The sequence below is a fragment of the Eurosta solidaginis genome, chromosome 3, assembly GCF_040869045.1.
Source record: "Eurosta solidaginis isolate ZX-2024a chromosome 3, ASM4086904v1, whole genome shotgun sequence".
NCBI classification, from domain to species: Eukaryota; Metazoa; Arthropoda; class Insecta; order Diptera; family Tephritidae; genus Eurosta; species Eurosta solidaginis.
In genome coordinates this window covers 30171324-30190774 of record NC_090321.1, presented here as the reverse complement: position 1 = coordinate 30190774, position 19451 = coordinate 30171324, and positions in this window count along the sequence as shown.

Below are 19451 nucleotides of genomic sequence, written 5' to 3'. Positions count from 1 at the left end.
AAAAGAATCAGAGAGTGATGGCGAAATCAATCTAAACAAGACCAAAATGAACTACAAACAACATCAATCTTTATTTAGATCTTAAACCCAACAAAAGGAAAAAAAATGTGAGAACGGCCCTAATTCGGATGATTTTAAAACCTTGTCTTATCTTTTTTCGTAAATATTTATAATCGTTTTGGGACTATTGAAAACCTAATCAAGCTAAGGTTAAATAATTTCGATTTAAAGAAATATTAATCTGGATGCAACTTTAATTCGCTGACTTTTTTCCAAAAAGTTTTTCAAAAGGGTGTCTGGTTCGGTCTGTGATGTTCCTTTATTCATTTTAGCTGTCATATAAAAGAAAATGGTTTCTTATTACACTTTGGAAATTTTTTCTGTCAGATTTATATCTCAAGTACTTAAAATTTTTTTCGTATTCAGGGAACCTGAAATCGATCGAATACTTATTAACTTTTAAATTTAAAAGGCTGATTCTTCCAAAAAGCCGTTCCAAATTTTTATGAAATAAATTTTTTAAATATACGTAAATACTCTGCCCGATTGTAAACAAAAATTTCTTGAATGTTTTTTCCCATCTCCCTTTCTTCCTATTTCGTACAGTTTTCCAAAAATAGTAATGTGCAACAAATTGTCATTTGGAAAAGCAGGGGCGAGTTATAAAGATGAATTTTGATTTATCATTACAAAATTTTTCCACAAAAAAATTTTTTTCGTGTAGTTTCCCTCACAAAATATATGTCTGGATCCGCCCCTGTTTTTGCTCGGCCCTTTAACTGCAGCTGGATATATAAAATGTTCGGTTCTTCCCGAGCTTTGACTTTCTTACTGCTTTTTTTAATATTACTTGAGGCTTGTTAAAAATGTTCTCCTTAAGGAAATAATTCAGAAGATATTCTTGAAAAGTTTCTTTAATGCCAGGCACATTTAGGGTACCACTATCAATGTCACAAAGGTTATAACTTGGATTGGGATACTCTGATATGAAATATCAATCAGCAGCCTACAGATGAAAGCTTCTCTCAAATTACAATATCAGTTTACACAATTCCCTCCTGTTCTACCGAGAAACAAAAACCTTTAAGAGAAAACTTCACACTATGCTACTGCATATTATTTATCAAATCTAGATTAATTAAACATTAAACAAACACTTAAATAACTATACATAGAGTTAAGTTTAACAATTGAGCTCGCGAACCATATGTCACCGATTGAACACGAGTTAGTTAGGCAAACTGCTCTCAAAAGTTAACTCGAATGTACCACCAAAAGATTTGGAGACTTTTATAAAATAGGTATTCTAGCAATTTATTAGCTCGTTTACTTACTATCTTCTTAATTCTCTTCAAAGCACTCTCTGCTTATATAATTTCTCTTTTTCATCACATATCCACCGTTATATTTATAGTTACTAAATTTTTCCGCTAGTGGTTAAAATGTCGCTACTAACAACCACTTTTGCACTCGCTTCAGTAAGCAAAGCACTCAATTGTTTATAGAAATATTTTATGCTCAAACTTTTGAGCGTAAACCGAGAAAATTTTGCTCAAACTTGTTTGACGTAATGACGCGTAAAGCTCTTGTTTGCAATGTGTTTTGCTGCAGAGTTTGAGTGACTTGCGAAAGTAGCAATAGCGAACAAACCGTTTTTTGTATATTGGCAGAAAATAAAATTATGTAGCGACAAGTCAACCACACTGTAAGATAAAACCGCTTATGACAGTTTTGAAGGTTTTGAATATTGAAGACTGTGCAAAAGTTTAAAAAATAAATCAGGGATGATTGATGATAAGCGGCAACAATTCTACCTGAAATTTGTCTTTAAATATCCTTTCTATACCCTTCGCACAAACATATAATTATATATGTCATCTTTGAAAATTTGCAAAGTTTTAGCCGTTACCATATAATGCTTTCCAGAAGAGAAATGTTTATTTTGTCATGAGCTTATTTCTTCCTCTTCGCCTTCATTATTTTTAATTTTTCAACAATTATACGAAAAAATAAAAAAATAATTAAACACCAAGGCTTTTGATAAAAGGAAAATTGGTCTATACCATGGGGCTTCAAGACTTGAAAGTGATTGACCTTTCGCATACGCTATGCGAGCAAAATTTAGCTATGGAATGCGGACTCCTGTTCAAAACTCCCCTACAGCGAATCACACTGGTGCCGTACTAGCGCAGAGCTAAGTTATTAAAATACGGTATTAGTGTTAACTCTTTCCCCTCGTAGTCCTTTCACCTGAAAATTTCGTAGGACGAAATGGCAATAGTCCCCCTTTGCAGACCTTTTAAACACGTCTAGCTCAGGCTAAAGTGCTGTGGGTACAAGTTTGACTAACAACTGACCCGCTTTACATCCGATTGGCACCAGTGTGGAACTAGCCATTAAAAGTGTAGTGCGAACCTGGAGGCTTGCGTGAACGTCTTCCATTTTCCCTAGAGGGTCTATTTATAGGAACTGCGTCTTTGGAAACAATAATAATGAAATAGAATCTTAACGATGCAAACACTTGGTGGCATGTACATAAATGCTACGTTTGTGATTATTGCGCAATATTTTTATTCTCTTGAAAAAACTAACGTGAGTGAAAATGTGTACATTGTTATGTATATGCCCATTATTGTGTAAATAGAGTATCTTCAATCAATGGAAATGATGTGGTGGTCCGTTATGGTGTGGTGGAGGTCCATGGTGCGGTGGACCGTGATGCGGTGGACCATGATGAGATGATTCATGATGTGGTGGTCCGTGAAGTGCCGGTCCATGATGCGGCGGTCTAAGGTGCGTCGGTCCAAAGTGTGGCGGTCCATGATGTGGGGGCCCGTAATGAAACGGGCCATATTGCGGTGGTCCGTGATGATGACAGTGTGGTCCACAATGAGGTCCACAAAACGGCATATTTTCAATGAGGTATGTCCTTTTGTAGATTTATAATTTCTCGACTAGGAAAAGCACTTCCCATCTAAATGACTTTCGCAGCAATACTACAAGCACTGCGAATTTTCTTGGTAATATTTGTACTAATTATTATATGTAATGATTATTATATGGCTTACTTATCTCTGAAGTAGCAATGTTTATATTTCAAATATCGCTTTTTGTTTTTATTTGTTGAACATTTATGAAATTTTTAGTCATATCATTTTTATGACATGATAAGTAACTATGACTATTTGTAAACGGAAAATTTACAGAAAACGCCTTTGAGTTATAATATGGTAACCTTTATGTGATAACGTAGTCCATGATTCGATGGTCCATGATGCGGTGGTGTTGGTCCATGATATGGGGCTGGGGTTCCATTATATGGTGGACCGTAATGAGGTGGTGTTGGTGTCCCGTGATGATGACAATGCGGACCGCAATGAGGTCAACACAGAGGCATTTTGATAGCAAAATATTTTTGTTTTGATTTTTAACTAACTATACTTATTATTTCTGGTTTGAGTACTAAACTTTTATACTTTCGTCTGTGTTACAAATACAACTGTTAGTGAAATTTCGTATGCAAAGCTTTATATGACATGCATATATCTTATCAGTTATTTACGTATTTTTGTTATTGCTTATTGATAAGTAAAAAAATGTAAGTACCAATAATAAATTTATGATATTTATCGATATTTATGTCTAGTTCAAATAACAAATGCGAAAAAAACATAGATAAAAATACACAAATATTTGGCAAAACTATGGTAATACGTAGGCTTATCGAGTGACTCAGCTTTGGTATTGGAGGTACGATAATAGCTATAAAAGTAGTTGTAGCAAATATGACAAGAAATGAATGAGTACCAAGTATTTCTGGAGACCGATATGTTTACTAGTGTAGGTCCACAAAACTTAATGATCTTAAGATAACTAGAGCACTTGTGTTAAACCACAACAGAGTTGGGTTGTATTAGGATGAACTGACTGAGTCCATAATGTTACCAAAAGTTTGCACAACGACCAAGATCAAAAACCTTATCAAAGACTTCGTCTTCTTGGAAATTACTAGAAGTTTTCTAAAGCCTTTGTCCTTATATGCCTCTAGATCTGATAGCAGTTTCACTCCTAATAGCTACGACTCCACCTGGCTAGTATATGGCATAAGCACAAAACGTGCTCGATTGTTTCTTACTCCAGCACGCACTTCCTACATTTGCTACCACTAACTGGGCCTAATTTAAAAGCATGTAGTACCAGAAGGCAGTGTATAGTCAGAAAACCCACCGTGAGCATACAATCCCCCATTTTCAATGATAAGAGTAAGGTTCCATGGCTTTTCTGCTTGGTCAATCAAGTGCAAGTCTCGCCTTCTTTTAAGCTAGCCAAATCCGATGCGCCTTGTTGAACTATCGTATCCAATTTTTCATTTCTCATTCTCATGAATTTCCATAAGCCAATTGTCTGCGCTCAAGCTGCCACGAGGCATAGAGAATTTTTTCAGTTGTTAACGCTTTGTTGGAAGACACCTTTAATTTTTCATAAAAGCAACATCATCTGGCATACGCACAAATTTGGTGAGTCCCTCATCGAATTGCCTTAGTAGTTGGTTGACCACCAGCGTCCACTTCAGAGGTGATAATACACCTTCCAGCGACGTGCCCGCGTCCACCGATTTTCTGGCATCATACAGCTCCCAGTGCGGAATAATCTTCCTGCAATTAAGTATGCATCAGATCCATCTGGTTAAGGCTGGATGTACTGCAATGTGACTAAGACACTATAGGGATATTGTTAAAAGCAACGACAATATCCAAGTAGGCTTCTAATGCGTACTCCTTATATTCCAATGCTTTCTCTTAGTTTTGTAGAACACTTTTCTGTCCATGTTAAATTTTATATACCATCTATCAAATATTTTGAGCAGAAATGGTGTTAAGCTAATGGGCTTTTAGTCTTTGGCATACATATGACTGATCTTCCCCGCCTTTGCTAGGCAAACGACAAGAGTCTTATGTACCTACCTGTCGAAAAGAGTGGCAACATTACCAGGAACAAGTAGTTTCGGGCTTTTTGAGAAGAGCTTCGTCGACTTCTTATCTGCAAATATTCATACGGACAAGTTATTGTTTCATTACTGACTCACTATCGATATCTAACCATTCTCGTCGAATTATCGGTTTTTTATCGGCCGGTAACAAATTGGCAATACTCCGATAAGAGTAAAGAAGACTGTAAAAACGTTAAGTCTTTATAATTTATTGGGCTTGGGTAGGGCTCATTCAGTCTATGTGAGGTCCTTATGGACCGGCCAATTCAACCTAGGTAGGGCTAGGAAATAGCTTACCCGAACCCTTTTCAGCGATGCCACGTCATGCTGATACCCAGTAAATGCTTAAATCGTAACGCTTTATTCAAATTAAAATTTAAAAAAGTAAAAATTTAATCAAGTCTATAAAAATTCAAGCTTTTTCATTATCCTTTTGGAATCCAACAAAACTTGCACAGTTTGCTGTGATAACATTACTAAAGTATTTATTTATAATTACGCGTCAGATTTATGCCCGCGTTGAGTCGGCGACCAGTTGACATGTTTGCGTGTATGTCTCACGACCAAAAGAAAACACGCACACACTAGAATAACCACACATATATATATATATATATATATATGTAAATATGCATACTAAGTAAAGCACACTAACAATAAACAAATAATAATTCCATTTCCTTTCGTATCCGCCTTAGGTGACTTTGGTATTTTAAGGTGTGTACTTATTGTGTAAATGTTTTTACGCTTAAAATTTATGCGAATTTTTCAGTACGGTGTTGAGCTTTACTTTTACTTTGGATTATCCGCATTTAATAGTCAAATGATTTTCGTGTGATTTGCTTGAGTGCTTCAGGTGTTGTTGTGGTTTTTTTTTTATTCTACAGAAATTGTTTGTTCAGTGTTTAAAGCAAGTTTTAGTCAAACAATTAAGCTGTTTGAAAATATGTTATGTATGCACGTGCGTATATATAAATTCCAACCGAACATTACATACTCAGCTGAGAGCTTTGGAGACAAAATAAGGGAAAATTGCCATGCAGTAAAATGAACCTAGGGTAACCCTGGAATGTGTTTGTATGACATGGGTATCAAATAGAAGGTATTAAAGAGTATTTTAAAAGGGAGTGGGCCTTATCTCCCGGTGGACGCCTTTTCGAGATATCGCCATAAAGGTGGACCAGGGGTGACTCTAGAATGTGTTTGTATGATATGGGTATCAAATTAAAGGTATTAATCCATATGGGGTTAAGATTCAGAGTTTACATTTGAGAACATTCACTGGTTTAAGCAATCGAATGTTTAATGCGAATAATGTTTATAAGCGCCAACCATAAATTTGAAAACAAATATCTTTAAGGTATTAAAAACTATGACATATAGTGAATCATAAAATGCTGGCAAAATTGATATTTGAACAATTAAAGAAAAGTATTAACAGTTATCGGAGTTCAATTCGGGAGTGGCCCTTAGTTGTATATGTGAAGGCGTTTTCGAGATGTCGACCAAAATGTGGACCAGATTGACCCAAAAAATCATCTGTCGGTACCGCTAATTTATTTATATATGTAATACCACGAACAGTATTCCTGCCAAAATTCCAAGGGCTTTTGATTTCGCCCTGCAAAACTTTTTCATTTTATTCTACTTAATATGGAAGGCGTCACACCCATTTTACAAAGTTTTTTCTAAAGTTATATTTTGCGTCAATAAATCAAACCAATTACCATGTTTCATCCCTTTTTTCATATTTGGATAGAATTATGGCATTCTTTTTCATTATTCGTAATTTTCGATATTGAAAAAGTGGACGTGGTCATAGTCGGATTTCGGCCATTTTTTATACCAAGATAAAGTGAGTTCAGATAAGTCCGAGCGGAAGGACAGACGGCCGACTGTGTATAAAAACTCTGCGTGGCTTCAACCGATTTCGCCCATTTTCACAGACAACAGTTAACGTCATAAAATCTATGCCCCTACCAAATTTCAAAAGGATTGATAAATTTTTGTTCGATTTATGGCATTAAAAGTATTCTAGACGAATTAAATGAAAAAGGACGGAGCCACGCCCATTTTGAAATTTTCTTTTAATTTTGTATTTTGTTGCACCATATCATTAATGGAGTTGAATGTTGACATAATTTACTTATATACTGTAAAGATATTCAATTTTTTGTTAAACTTTGACTTAAAATTTTTTTTTAAAGTGGGCGTGTTCGTCATCCGATTTTTCTAATTTTCATTCAGCATATATATAGTAGTAGGAGTAACGCTCTTGCCATATTTCATCATGATATCTTCAATGACTGCAAAATTACAGCTTGCAAAACTTTCAAATGACCTTCTTTCAAAAGTGGGCGGTGCCACGCCCATTTTCCAATATTTTACCAATTTTCAATTCTATGTCATAAGGTCAATCCACCTACCAAGTTTCGTCGCTTTATCCGTCTTGGGTAATGAATTATCGCACTTTTTGGGTTTTTCAAAATTTTCGATATCGAAAAAGTGGAGGTGGTTATTGTCCGATTTCATTCATTTTAAATAGAGATCTGAGATGAGTGCCCAGGAACCCACGTACCAAATATCATCTAGATACCTCAAAATTAACTCAAGTTATCGTTTTTATGGACGGACGGACATGGCTAAATAGATTTCTAAAAATAAGAAAATAAAATAAAATAAAATAAAATAAAATAAATTAAAATAAAACAAACTAAAGTAACATAAAATAAATAAAAAATAAAAAAAAATAAAATAAAATAAAATAATATAAAATAAAATTAAATTAAATAAAGCGAAATGAAAAATAGAATAATATAAATAAAATAGCATCGAATAAAATTGGATAAAATAAAATGAAAAAAAATAGATAAAATAAATCCGAATAAATTAAAAAAATATATATAAAATAAAATAAAACAACATTAAGAATATGTAAAATAAAATAAAACTAAATAAAATTGAGTAAAGTTCGTTTGCTTATCGACGAGCTATCGGGTTTTATCGAAAAATTATCTATTTAAAGCGAAAGTTTATCGATATGTTATCAAAATCATGTCGATTTGTCATCGGATTTTTACTATTTTTCTATCGAAATGTTTGCAAAAAGTTATAGATTTGTTATCAGAAAGCCATCGCCTAATCACGGCAAATTTTTCGATCTGTTATTAAAAATATATCAATTTGTTTTTCGAAATTCAAATATTTGTTATCGGGGTGTTACCCATTTTTTATAGGCGTGTTATCGATTTTTTATTGAAAAGTTATTGGTTTGGTCTTCAAAAATGTATCGAAAGTTATCGATTTCTTACCAATAAGAAGACGATAACAAGCTGATAAAAAATCGAAAGAAAGTTGATAACAAATCGACAGCAAGCTGATAACAAATTGCAAACTCGGCGATAATAACTCGCTATCAATAGTAAACCAATAATAATACCCCGTTATCGGTTGTTATTGATAAGAAGCGGATGAAACTTTTCTCAAAAGGGCCAAACTTTTTGTTTCTGGTAAAGTTACCTTCTTTGTGGTTTATGTTCAATCTCTGGTCGAGCTCTAATTAACTTAAAAAATTAATTTCCAGACGTACGCTTGTATGTTTACACGAGTAAATTCAATCTTAAAACACCAATGAAAACTGTTAAATGTAACAGTCTTAATGTCTCCATGTTTATTATTTATCTATAGTTATTTAATTTGAATGGACGTTTGGCTAGTGCTTTCAATATCTAATTTCGTATATTTTGGCACGTTTTTTTTTTTTTTTGGTATGTGGCAAGTGCTCTGCATCCTCGTCTACATTCTTCATGATTAATCGATAATTTTATATATATTTTCAGCTTTTCATTTGCGACCACTCACAAATTGCCATCAATATACACTGACGATAGTCCAAGGAAACTTGCAGTTTCAACAGAGTTGGACTAAAGAGATATTGGATGTAAGAGGCAAATAACAAAATGGTTAGTGACATGTTGGGACACGTTACAAGCGGAGCATACAAGAGTTTAACCTCTAACAGTATCCAGGTCGAAATTGTGCCAGAGTGGCACCGGTCTTCCTGGGAAAATTGTGCTCCTCAACTGCGTGTTTAGAGTATTTTGCAATTAAAATGGGGTTCAACGTGCAAATCTGGGCATAACCCTGCGGCAACCTATCATGGATAAGACAGAGGGCCTCTTTATGCTCATAATATGAAATGGCTGAGTTTTTATGTGCCACATTTCTTCATAGTGCTAACGGAGATGACTCCTTAAGTCCTTGGAGGCCGGGTCTATTTAATCAGCTGTCTTTTGAGATTCAGAAGTGGCTGGCCATTAACCATAATGTTTTTGATAGCTGCTAGCAAACTTCATTGAAACGTAAACAGCAAGACCCTGGCGACCCCCCAACCAGCAACAAAAACTTGTGCATCAAACATTTTGTGGATAAACATAAGCCGGAGGGAGCATGCCAAAAACTGTAAACTCTATGTCGGTGTTGATAAGCTATAGTAACTGTACAGTTCCTTTTCAAATCCGGCAAAGCACAATGAATGTTTAATTATAAAAAGCAATACGCTCGGACAGGACCACTACGCAGATGGCAAAAACCATTGTCAATGAGGGATTCAGTTACCGAGCGTCTGTCTTTACAATTTTTGACATCTGTGCAAATCCTACGACTTAAGACTCTTAGAGTATACGATGGGTATACTAACTGGACAATATCTTCTGACGTACGCCTCAACAGTAAGAGCAGATTTAGGAAATACGACGAGCTGCAGGAGGAGGGACAATACCCAAAACTTGCAGAAGAGGAACGCACACTCCCAAGAGAAACGCGAGTCACTCTAGCTCAACTTCGATCTGGATACTATAACAGGTTAAACTTTTACCTATCCAGAATCAACCCCGATAGACAAAACATATGTCCTGCTTGTTACGTATCCACACATGACACCAACCATCTCTTTAACTGTATTGTAGAACCAACGCCTCTGACACTCCTCTCGTTATGTTCCACCCCTGTTGAAAAAACAAGTTTCTTTGGACTCCCGTTATAGGATATTGATGACAATTGATCGGTCGCGCCTACGGGATGGGGCGAAGCATTCCTACAACAACAACAACAGCTGCAGGAAGGTGAGTGGCAGGTTGGGCACGTTCTATGTTCGTGTTCTGCCCTCGCGATATTAAGGCCCAACTAATAGGGCGGCAGAATTACCAAATCTCGAGACAGCAATATGGTTAGCTCGCAGAAAACGTCTAGTATTTTCCAAGAAGGCGGAGTTATTCTATATTATATGTTCTAGTACCTAATTGGGGTTTTTCATCCTATACCAAGTTTTTGAAGCAGTACGGACACACACTATAAACTTGCTTCGTAAAATTATATAAATTTAAAAATATATATTTTCATACAAACTAAATAGCACAAATATTACAATTCACGGTTTATAAAAAAAGTATTTGATAAAATTTAATTTAAAGTTTCACTTTGCGAGTACACTACTATAGTAAGATACAACATATGACTCTTGGGCAAGGACCACAACAGGGACAAGGGCCTGGGCGGTATGGTGGGCCATGATGATGCGGTGGTGGTGGTGGTCCATGATGATGTGGAGGCCCGTGATGTGCTGGACCAAAATGATGTGGTGGTCCAAAATAATATCTATTACATGTAACCGAAAATTCCGTTCGTACTACGCGTTACGCTAGCTTACGTTGCTACACGACTCACCTCAATTCCGATACTAATTTTGTTCTCGCAAAAAGAATTACACATAATGATAATAAGCTGTTTCTTTTATCTTTCTGCTCTGTCCAATCGTTGTGCTATTTTTTATTACCTCTGGTATCTAATCAGCATGTTTCAAGTAGCCTTTATTAAATATGCTCGAACTGCCATAAATTTATAAAAAAAAGTATAATTTGCCATATGTTTAAATCTCACCATTGTTTGAGTCATTCAGAAATATGAATGGATGAAATTAACAAATTTCAAATGTGATATACATACGTTTACGGTAAAGAGTTTAAGCCTGATTTTAAACTTTTTTGTAGTACTTATCAAATTTAGCTGAAGACTTAGATTACATCAGTGTTCCTGAAAATTATTGCAGAGAATTGGACCTAAATTCCAAACGAGAGATGGCTACACTGCCATTTATAAATAAAGATAAATATAATGGGCTGCGTTCTGCTTTCGAATCAACTTGCCTTGGATTTCAGTAGGCTGCTCTATCAACCCTGTTCGGGACTACAACTAGTTCGCCATCTATCTGTTTTACATGCTTCTAACCGGCTTAACATGGCGATGTCTTAAGTGGTGGAAATTATCAACGTGGTGGAAATTGTCTTTGATAGAGAATGTCTGCGGGGAGGCTCAACATCGAAGAGCATCTACATTATGTCGAACAGCCAGGCGGCCCTGCTTGCCTTGCAATCTTACACAGTTACATCTAAGCTAGTGGATGACTGCATTGAAATCCTTAATTACCTGGGAGCCAAAAACAAGGTTTTGTTAGAATGGGTTCCTGGACATCAGGGACATGAAGGTAATGAACATGCAGATTACCTAGCAAAGCAGGTTGCTATAGCAGCATTCTATGGTCCAGAGCCCTTTTGTGGACTTACAAAAGCACACACAAGGGAAACTATAAGTAACTGGGAAACTATACAATGCAGACGTCACTGCATTGACTGCCCAGAGCAAATACAGGCCAAACTGTTTATACTTCCGGCAACGAAAGTAGCAGCCAAACTCATTAATCTAAGAAGGGAGAACGTAAGAACTCTCTCTGGGTACTATACGGGACACTGTGGTCTACAATATTACCTAAGTAAGTTAAATCTATCCGATACTAAAATTTGTTGATTCTGTGAGCTGGAGGATGAAACGCTGGTTCACATTCTCTGCGAATGCGTCGCTCTGGCTAGGCAGAGACTATCCTATCTAGGTGGTGTGACTCTTAATCCCTAGGTGATATGGAGTAAAAAGCCTGAAGAGGTACTTAAATACATCAAAACCTCCAGATACAAAATTAGGCTGAAAAGTCATTTGCAATAGATCTACACAAAGGTCGCAGTGCTTCCAGACTTATTAATAGTAATATGTCTATTTTAAAAAATTTAAACTTTCTGGATTTTACTTTAAAACAATTTTGAGAACTAAGGTTTTAGTAAAGATAGTATTTTAAAACAAAAAAATAAAGTAGGAGTATTAAATTGTGAAATTTCCAGGATGGATCAACTTCTGAATGCAAAAACTTCTGAAACCGATGAATCGTTTAAAATTTGATTTATCTTGTCCACTCGAATCTAACTTTTAGAGATGAATTGCTCTTTACATTTTGTATGGAAATTGACGTAATTCGACTTGTAGTCGGAAGCCGGACAACGAATGGCTGTGTGAACTATGAATGAGACGTGCAGTGTGAACATCATATAGGATTATTTTCGCTCAGTTTCTCATCCACGCTCTTACAATAGTTTCCCTTGCTTTGATTGAGCAGCCGATTTTGCAAAATTAGTAACAAGCGGCCCAAACGTTTCCGAGGATCGAAATTGTTTAAAATTGCAGATCATTGACGGTAAAGTAGAAAAATTGTTCAAAGCTTCTAGGAATAAGGGTGTGATGGAGATACAATATATATTCTTTACTAATTAAATGACACTGTTAAGTAAGATATTTCACTTGAAAAAAATTAAAAGTTCAGTTAAAAACAGGCTCTGGGATGACACCCCTCTATCCACTGCACTTTTGGTTCCCGTGAGAGAGGTCTGTCTAAGATATCTGCACGTCAAAGAAAGGCTAAGCCTAAGGGGATAGAGAGAGATCGTGTTTTTTGCGGGGGTCAGATCTCTACCACAATGACTATAATTGTTTTCAGCACAGGTAGTCAGCTAGTGGAGTAATTATTCGCGCTCACTTCACAAATATTATAAGCCTCTTTCGTCTAGTTGTCGCTGAACAAGCAGAGTGCCATACGTTATTAAAAAAAAAACAAATTTTGAAAACAAACGCTCATCCTCAGAATGTTTTAACTATTTAATGTTGCAAAATATTATCTTAAAATTTTTTGCTAGATTTAAGCAATAAAATAACATATTAGTAGCATATTTACGAATTATATTTTAGATGTTGACAAACATGCGTGCATACGTTTTGCCTCGTTCCTCGTTAATCAACGGCTTAACCAGTATCACTACTATAATATTATAAATCTGTATGGGGTTTCCAATCATAAAGTGATAGAAGCCAACTTAAAGGCCCATGAGTTGGCAAAGGAGAGTGCGGCACTCGCTGAACGATTGTAAACGTACCAATCCGTTTGGGAGAACACAAAAGGAGGCAGGAGTTGCATATAATCCATCAAGCAAGAAAAGCAACAGTCAACCTATGTGCTGGAAAACTTCTAGTATTTTCCCAGAGGACGCAGATAGTCTATTACATATGTAATTCCTGGCAATTGATTGGGTTTCTTACGTTTGGTCATCAAAAAAAATTCTGGTAACACTGTGGACACATTCATTCTATGTAAGGTCTTTATTGATCCGTTTGGGAGAAATCAACAAGAGACAGGAGTTGCATATAATCCATCAAGTTAGAAAGGCAGCACCCAAGCTAGGTTCTGGAAAACTTCTAGTATTTGCTAAGAATATGGAGATAGTCTATTAGGTATATAATTCCTGGCAACGGATTGGGTTTCTTACGTTTGGTCATCAAAAAAAATTCTGGTAACACTATGGACACATTCAGGTTATGTAAGGTCTTTGTTGACCGGCATGTTCTACCTAACCTAACCAAAACCAGGTGAAAACTACAAAAACTCTTTGTGCCAACACTTTTTCCATGAGTGTAAAAAATTTCAAATATATTTAACGAGAATTGTATTAAGAAACTTCAGAATACAGTATGCTAAAACTTTGCAAATGAAGTTACCAAGTACGACAAACTGCATGAAATGAAATTACGTATTTCCCTCTCCCTAATTATGGATACGTGCAGGTCGGTCTACCTAACACAATTTTATTTTTACTGGCCTAGAAATTTAGATAGGGCAGTAGCGTTAACTATCGCACCTGTATTAGATTATACTTATATATATACTAACATAAATACATACATACATACAAACAAATCGAGAAAAGAAGACTGTGCAAAAGTTGATCAATATAAAATGTATGTATATACATGCATACATATATATATATGGGGTATTCCATCCCATTTCGACCAATTTTGAAACCGACCCCTTTAGAATTGGCTGAAAGTGTTTCTTCTTTTTCTAGCTTACGAAAGACGTTTTTCAGAAGTTTTTCAAATTTTTTCATCCAACTCAAAAAAAGTTATGAGTTTTTAAAAAAGCATCGTTTTTGTTTTCAAAATGCTATAAATTTTTCAAAAATTTACCGTTTGGGATCTTTTTTTTTAAATTTTTTTTAAATGTACTTTTCGGAAAAAATTCAAAAAAATTTGTAAAGTTTTTTTTTTGTAATTTTCAGCTTTTCGAGATTTTTCGAATTTTGCCCTTTTTTTCTCTCACAAAAAACTTCAAACAATTCTGCAATCATCCCCACTAATCCCGGAGTGGGCTGAGAATTTTTTTTTATTTCATTGAAAAAAAAACTTTACAATTTTTTTTGTATTTTTTCCAAAAAGTATATTTAAAAACGTATTTAAAAAAAAAAAGATCTCAAACGGTAAATTTTTTAAAAAGTTATAGCATTTTGAAAAAAACACCGTTTTTTCAAAATATTTAAAACTTATTTTGAGTTGGAAACGTTTTTTTAAATATGTTATTAAATGTACTTTTCGGAAAAAATACAAAAAAAATTTTAAAGTTTTTTTTTCAATTAAATAAAAAAATAAAAAATTCTCGGCCCACTCCGGGATTAGTGGGGATGATTGCAGAATTGATCGAAGTTTTTTATGAGAAAAAAAGGGCGAAATTCGAAAAATCTCGAAAAACTGAAAAATTACAAAAAAAAACTTTTAAACATTTTTTTGAATTTTTTCCGAAAAGTACATTTAAAAACCAATTTAAAAAAAAAAAGAGCCCAAACGGTCAATTTTTGAAAAAGTTATAGCATTTTGAAAACAAAAACGGCCAATTCTAAAGGGGTCGTGTTCAAAATTGGTCGAAATGGGATGGAATACCCCATATACATATATTGCACTTTCGTGAATGAAGCAATTTCAAAGCGTTTCAGCCGTCGCCGAAAAGCTCATAAAAACTAATGAAATATGGTCGTGCAAACGAGCATACAAACAATGAGCTGAGTTAGTTTTTTAGTTGTGTGGGGTCGTGGAAAAACATGAAAAACCACTTGTCATAATGTCCAATCACTCTGATATATGGAATGTAATATGCATAGGTATGTGTGTCGTTTGTACTGTTATGAAATCATGCAATGACCTGACCAAAAAAGGTGATAATAATAATATTGCGAGCCGACTAGCTAACACCAAATACAACATACAAGTAAATTAACGGTTTGGATATAATAAATTGTACATACATACATACATATTGGTTTGTAGGGGTGTGTGTATAATGTTATGGCATATTCGCAAAATGTGCAATGAAATGTAAATTGATTTTCGTGCGTGTTCACTGAAATATATACATATGTATGTGTGTATACAGGTAGTTTGTGAGTCTTTTATGGCGCTTCTATAAACGAAAAACTTAAGTGAAATGGTAAACGTTTTTAGTTCACTCGTTTTTATGAGATAAATTGACATACAAATAAAAATTAAGTGCGTGTGTGTGTAGGTGTGATTGTGAGTATGTTTAGTAGGAGTCCAAATTACTGTACTGAACTTGACGAAATTTGCCTATAGATTAACATGTTAACTATATATTTTTTCAAGGTTCGAATCGAGCTCATGGCCAGAACAATAATTTTTTACTAAAGATAATTATTGTTATTTTTTAATTTTTCTAAATTTGATAAATTGTATTTTGTTTTTGGAATAGTAAGTAGAAAATTTTTCAGACAACCTGCCATAGCTGCGCAGATAGATCCATTTCGAAGGGTGCTAAGCCTTCATAGTCAGTACTCTTTAGGCATGCTGCGCTAACCATTTAGCTATACAGCGGTGGTTTGTTTGACTGGCAAACTTGCTACTTCTATTCCTTTTTACCAACTATATTTATTCAGTTTTGCGCCATCTGGTGCAAATCACTGATAATGCTGGATTCCAAAAACAAAATACAATTTTTCAAATTTAGAAAAATTAAAAAATAACAATAATTATCATTAGAAAAAAATTATTGTTCTGGCCTTGAGCTCGATTCGAACCTTGAAGAGTTAAATAAAAGTGGATAGAAAAACTTTTATTTAACTTTTACACATCGAAGCTCCTCTCCCCACCAGAAGGCGGTAGCAATGTGTTCTACGTCGATGAATTCAAGATTATGGCAAGAGGACGTGGCCCTTCCATTGGTGAGACCTGTTGTAAAATTTATAACTATATCTCTAGTCTTTGCAGTTTTTTCACGTCGCGATATTAGGTACTTTTACCGAGAAAAGCCTCGGCTAGCTTATTAAAACGTGGACGTTGTAAATGTCGATCATATTGGATATTCGCGCATTAAGCTACTCCTACACCTAAGAATTTTGGGTAAGATCAGGATGTGATTTCGGCAAGCATGCAGTTGCAGAGCCAAAACAAAATTTTCAATTATCTCGATGGCCGCTCTTGGGGCAAAGAGAAACAAAATTCTGAATAAACACAATTGAAGGTCCAGAATCTTGGGCCTCACGACTAACATCTCATTGAAGAAGAACCAATCCTTAGGCACATAAAGAATTACATCCGCAAGCACTACCAAGAAATCCGATACAAAATATTTCAGCCGTTTTAGTAAAAAAAAAAAACATAAAAAAGCCATCAGAGATATTCACAAAGAGTCGGTTAAGTACTATGTCAATTAATGCCCAGCGAACCCCGTTCTAAGGCGCAGACTACGAGACGTCCTAGGACGTCAACAGCAAGCAGCCACAAAAGATTTATTGAAGATACGTGGACGTCTGGTTTTGGGGTCTAGCCCAGAACAACCTGTCCGATGCGACCATCCCATACACGAGACACACTGACAAGAGTATTACCGTCCTAAAAAGATTATTTTCCCGCAGATGCAGCAAAACCATTTCTCAGGACCGGGGTCAGGAGACGGACCCGGATTGGGTTCAATACCTTCCCGGAGCAAGAGAATATGGAGCAGTCCCGCTGCAAGGAGCTGCTGGGAGGTTGACAATTTGTGAGAGGGACGCAACAAATTAAATGGGGTTACACTGAAATGGTAGTCCTTGGTCGGGAAAAATCCCGAGTCGCTCCGGTACATAGAACCGACTTCCTTAGGAAGCGCATACCTTGTGATCGATCGTAGCTATTGGATGGCGTGAAACTCTACTACAACAACAACAAATATAAGGAAGTGATAAAGAGAGCCCCACCTTTTGATAAGTTTCGGGCAAGTATCTGGGAAAAGGAACATCTGCCAGGTATATTGGTATAGAGAATCGTAAGTGTTTCTGTTATTACCCTGCAATGAGTCCTACTAGTTCCGAATTAGCGCAGAAGTATCACATTCAAAGTCGGTTCAAGTTCTAACTCTTTCTCCCCGCAATACTTTCACCTGACAATTTTAACATTGGGGTGTTCTAAGAAATGGCAATTTACCTCATTTTCATAAATTTTGAACGCGTCCTTAAGTGCTTACGTCGTAAGTGGTTTTGAAAAAGTCGCAGTCGGATTTCAGCGCCGTTGGTAAAAGTGTTGTTGTTATTGTTGAAGCTATAACGATCTCCTCGAAGATTTTGGGGAGTGCTATTGATGTTGGTGGGCCTTTGACGGTTATAGATACGGTACGTTCCGGTAACGAACACCGTTAAGGTACTAGCCCGACCATCTCGGAAACGATTTAATATGACCACATTCAACCTTCTAGGTCATACCGCTTCCACCACCTAACTCCATGAGGAACTTGCGGTTGCCGGTGCCTCGGCTGCTCAATATATGTATGATACATGCATAATTGTAACAGGATTCGACGCGCCACGTGAGTATTGGATTGCGGAGGCTATGAAGTGCGCTTAATAACCCTTCAATCCCCCGGTACAAGCGTGGCTACCAACTGTCAAGCTCTGCATCCGATTAGCAACAGTTCGGAGATAGTCATAAGAGGTGTAGTGCGAATCTTCGCTTTGCGTGACTTTAACCAATTTTTACTGCAGGGAAATGATAAGAAATGTTACGTATACGCACCGCTACACGTTTTTTTTTTTTTTCATTTTATTAGTTTCTACTAATTGCATAAAAAATTTCTCGAACTCAAGGAAATTTTTTGGAAACATTTTCCTCCTTCAAAATATGCACATTTTTCTGATTGTACTTTATGGATATGATAATATTGCTCTCGCATCAAGGGAGAACGCGTAAAAGCTTAAATTATGCACTTGCACGCACATGTGCAGTTTAATGATGAAGAAGTATAATACACTTATTTACATTAGGGTGGTTCTTAAACAATTAAACTATTGTTTGAAGGAATGAGATCAAAATTAAAATTTCATTCGATTTTTAGCATGCAAAACATGCGATTAGCCTAGGACGAATCCGAGATGAGTCGCAAAGGAAGTTGCGACTGTAATCAGTTTTGATCTCCTTTTTTTGGGCTTGAGAGATACATTTTGTTTCAGCATGTTCAGATACCCAATTGAACCTGTTTATTCCTGAAAAGGCAATGTCGGACGGGTCTTTTTTATATCCCTGCGGGAACTTTCGAACCGATCGTTTTTCTACACTCCTTTTTCCTCTTGATATTAGACAAAAATTTAAAAAAGTGCACACGGCGACTTACTAGAACATCAGCTCAAACGAGGTGAAAGCATCAAACATCAACATCGAACATATTCATTCTTAAATACGCCCATGGATAAAAGCGTGTTTGTCTGCATAACGGAGCACGTGTTGTGCCGGATAATTAATTGGCATTTTCTTGAAAGGAAAGCCAAGCCGTTGTTTAACGCTTTTTTTATCATACGCGCACATGTGTGGTTTTTGTTGTTATACTCAGCATGCTTTGCACACAGAGTATATTAACTTTGATTGGATAACGGTTGGTTGTACAGTTACAAAGGAATCGAGATAGATATAGACTTCCATATATCAATATCATCACTATCGAAAACAAATTTGATTGAGCCATGTCCGTCCGTCCGTCTGTTCGTATGTCCGTTAACGCGATAACTTGAGTAAATATTGAGATATCTTTACAAAATTTGGTACACGAGCTTATCTGGACCCAGAATAGATTGGTATTGAAAATGAACGAACTCGGATGATAACCACGCCCACTTTTTATATATATAGCATTTTTGAAAACACAAAAAACCTGATTATTTAGTAAAAAATAAATAAAATAAATGTAAGGCGCAATAACCTCCGAAGAGATCTAAGGCCG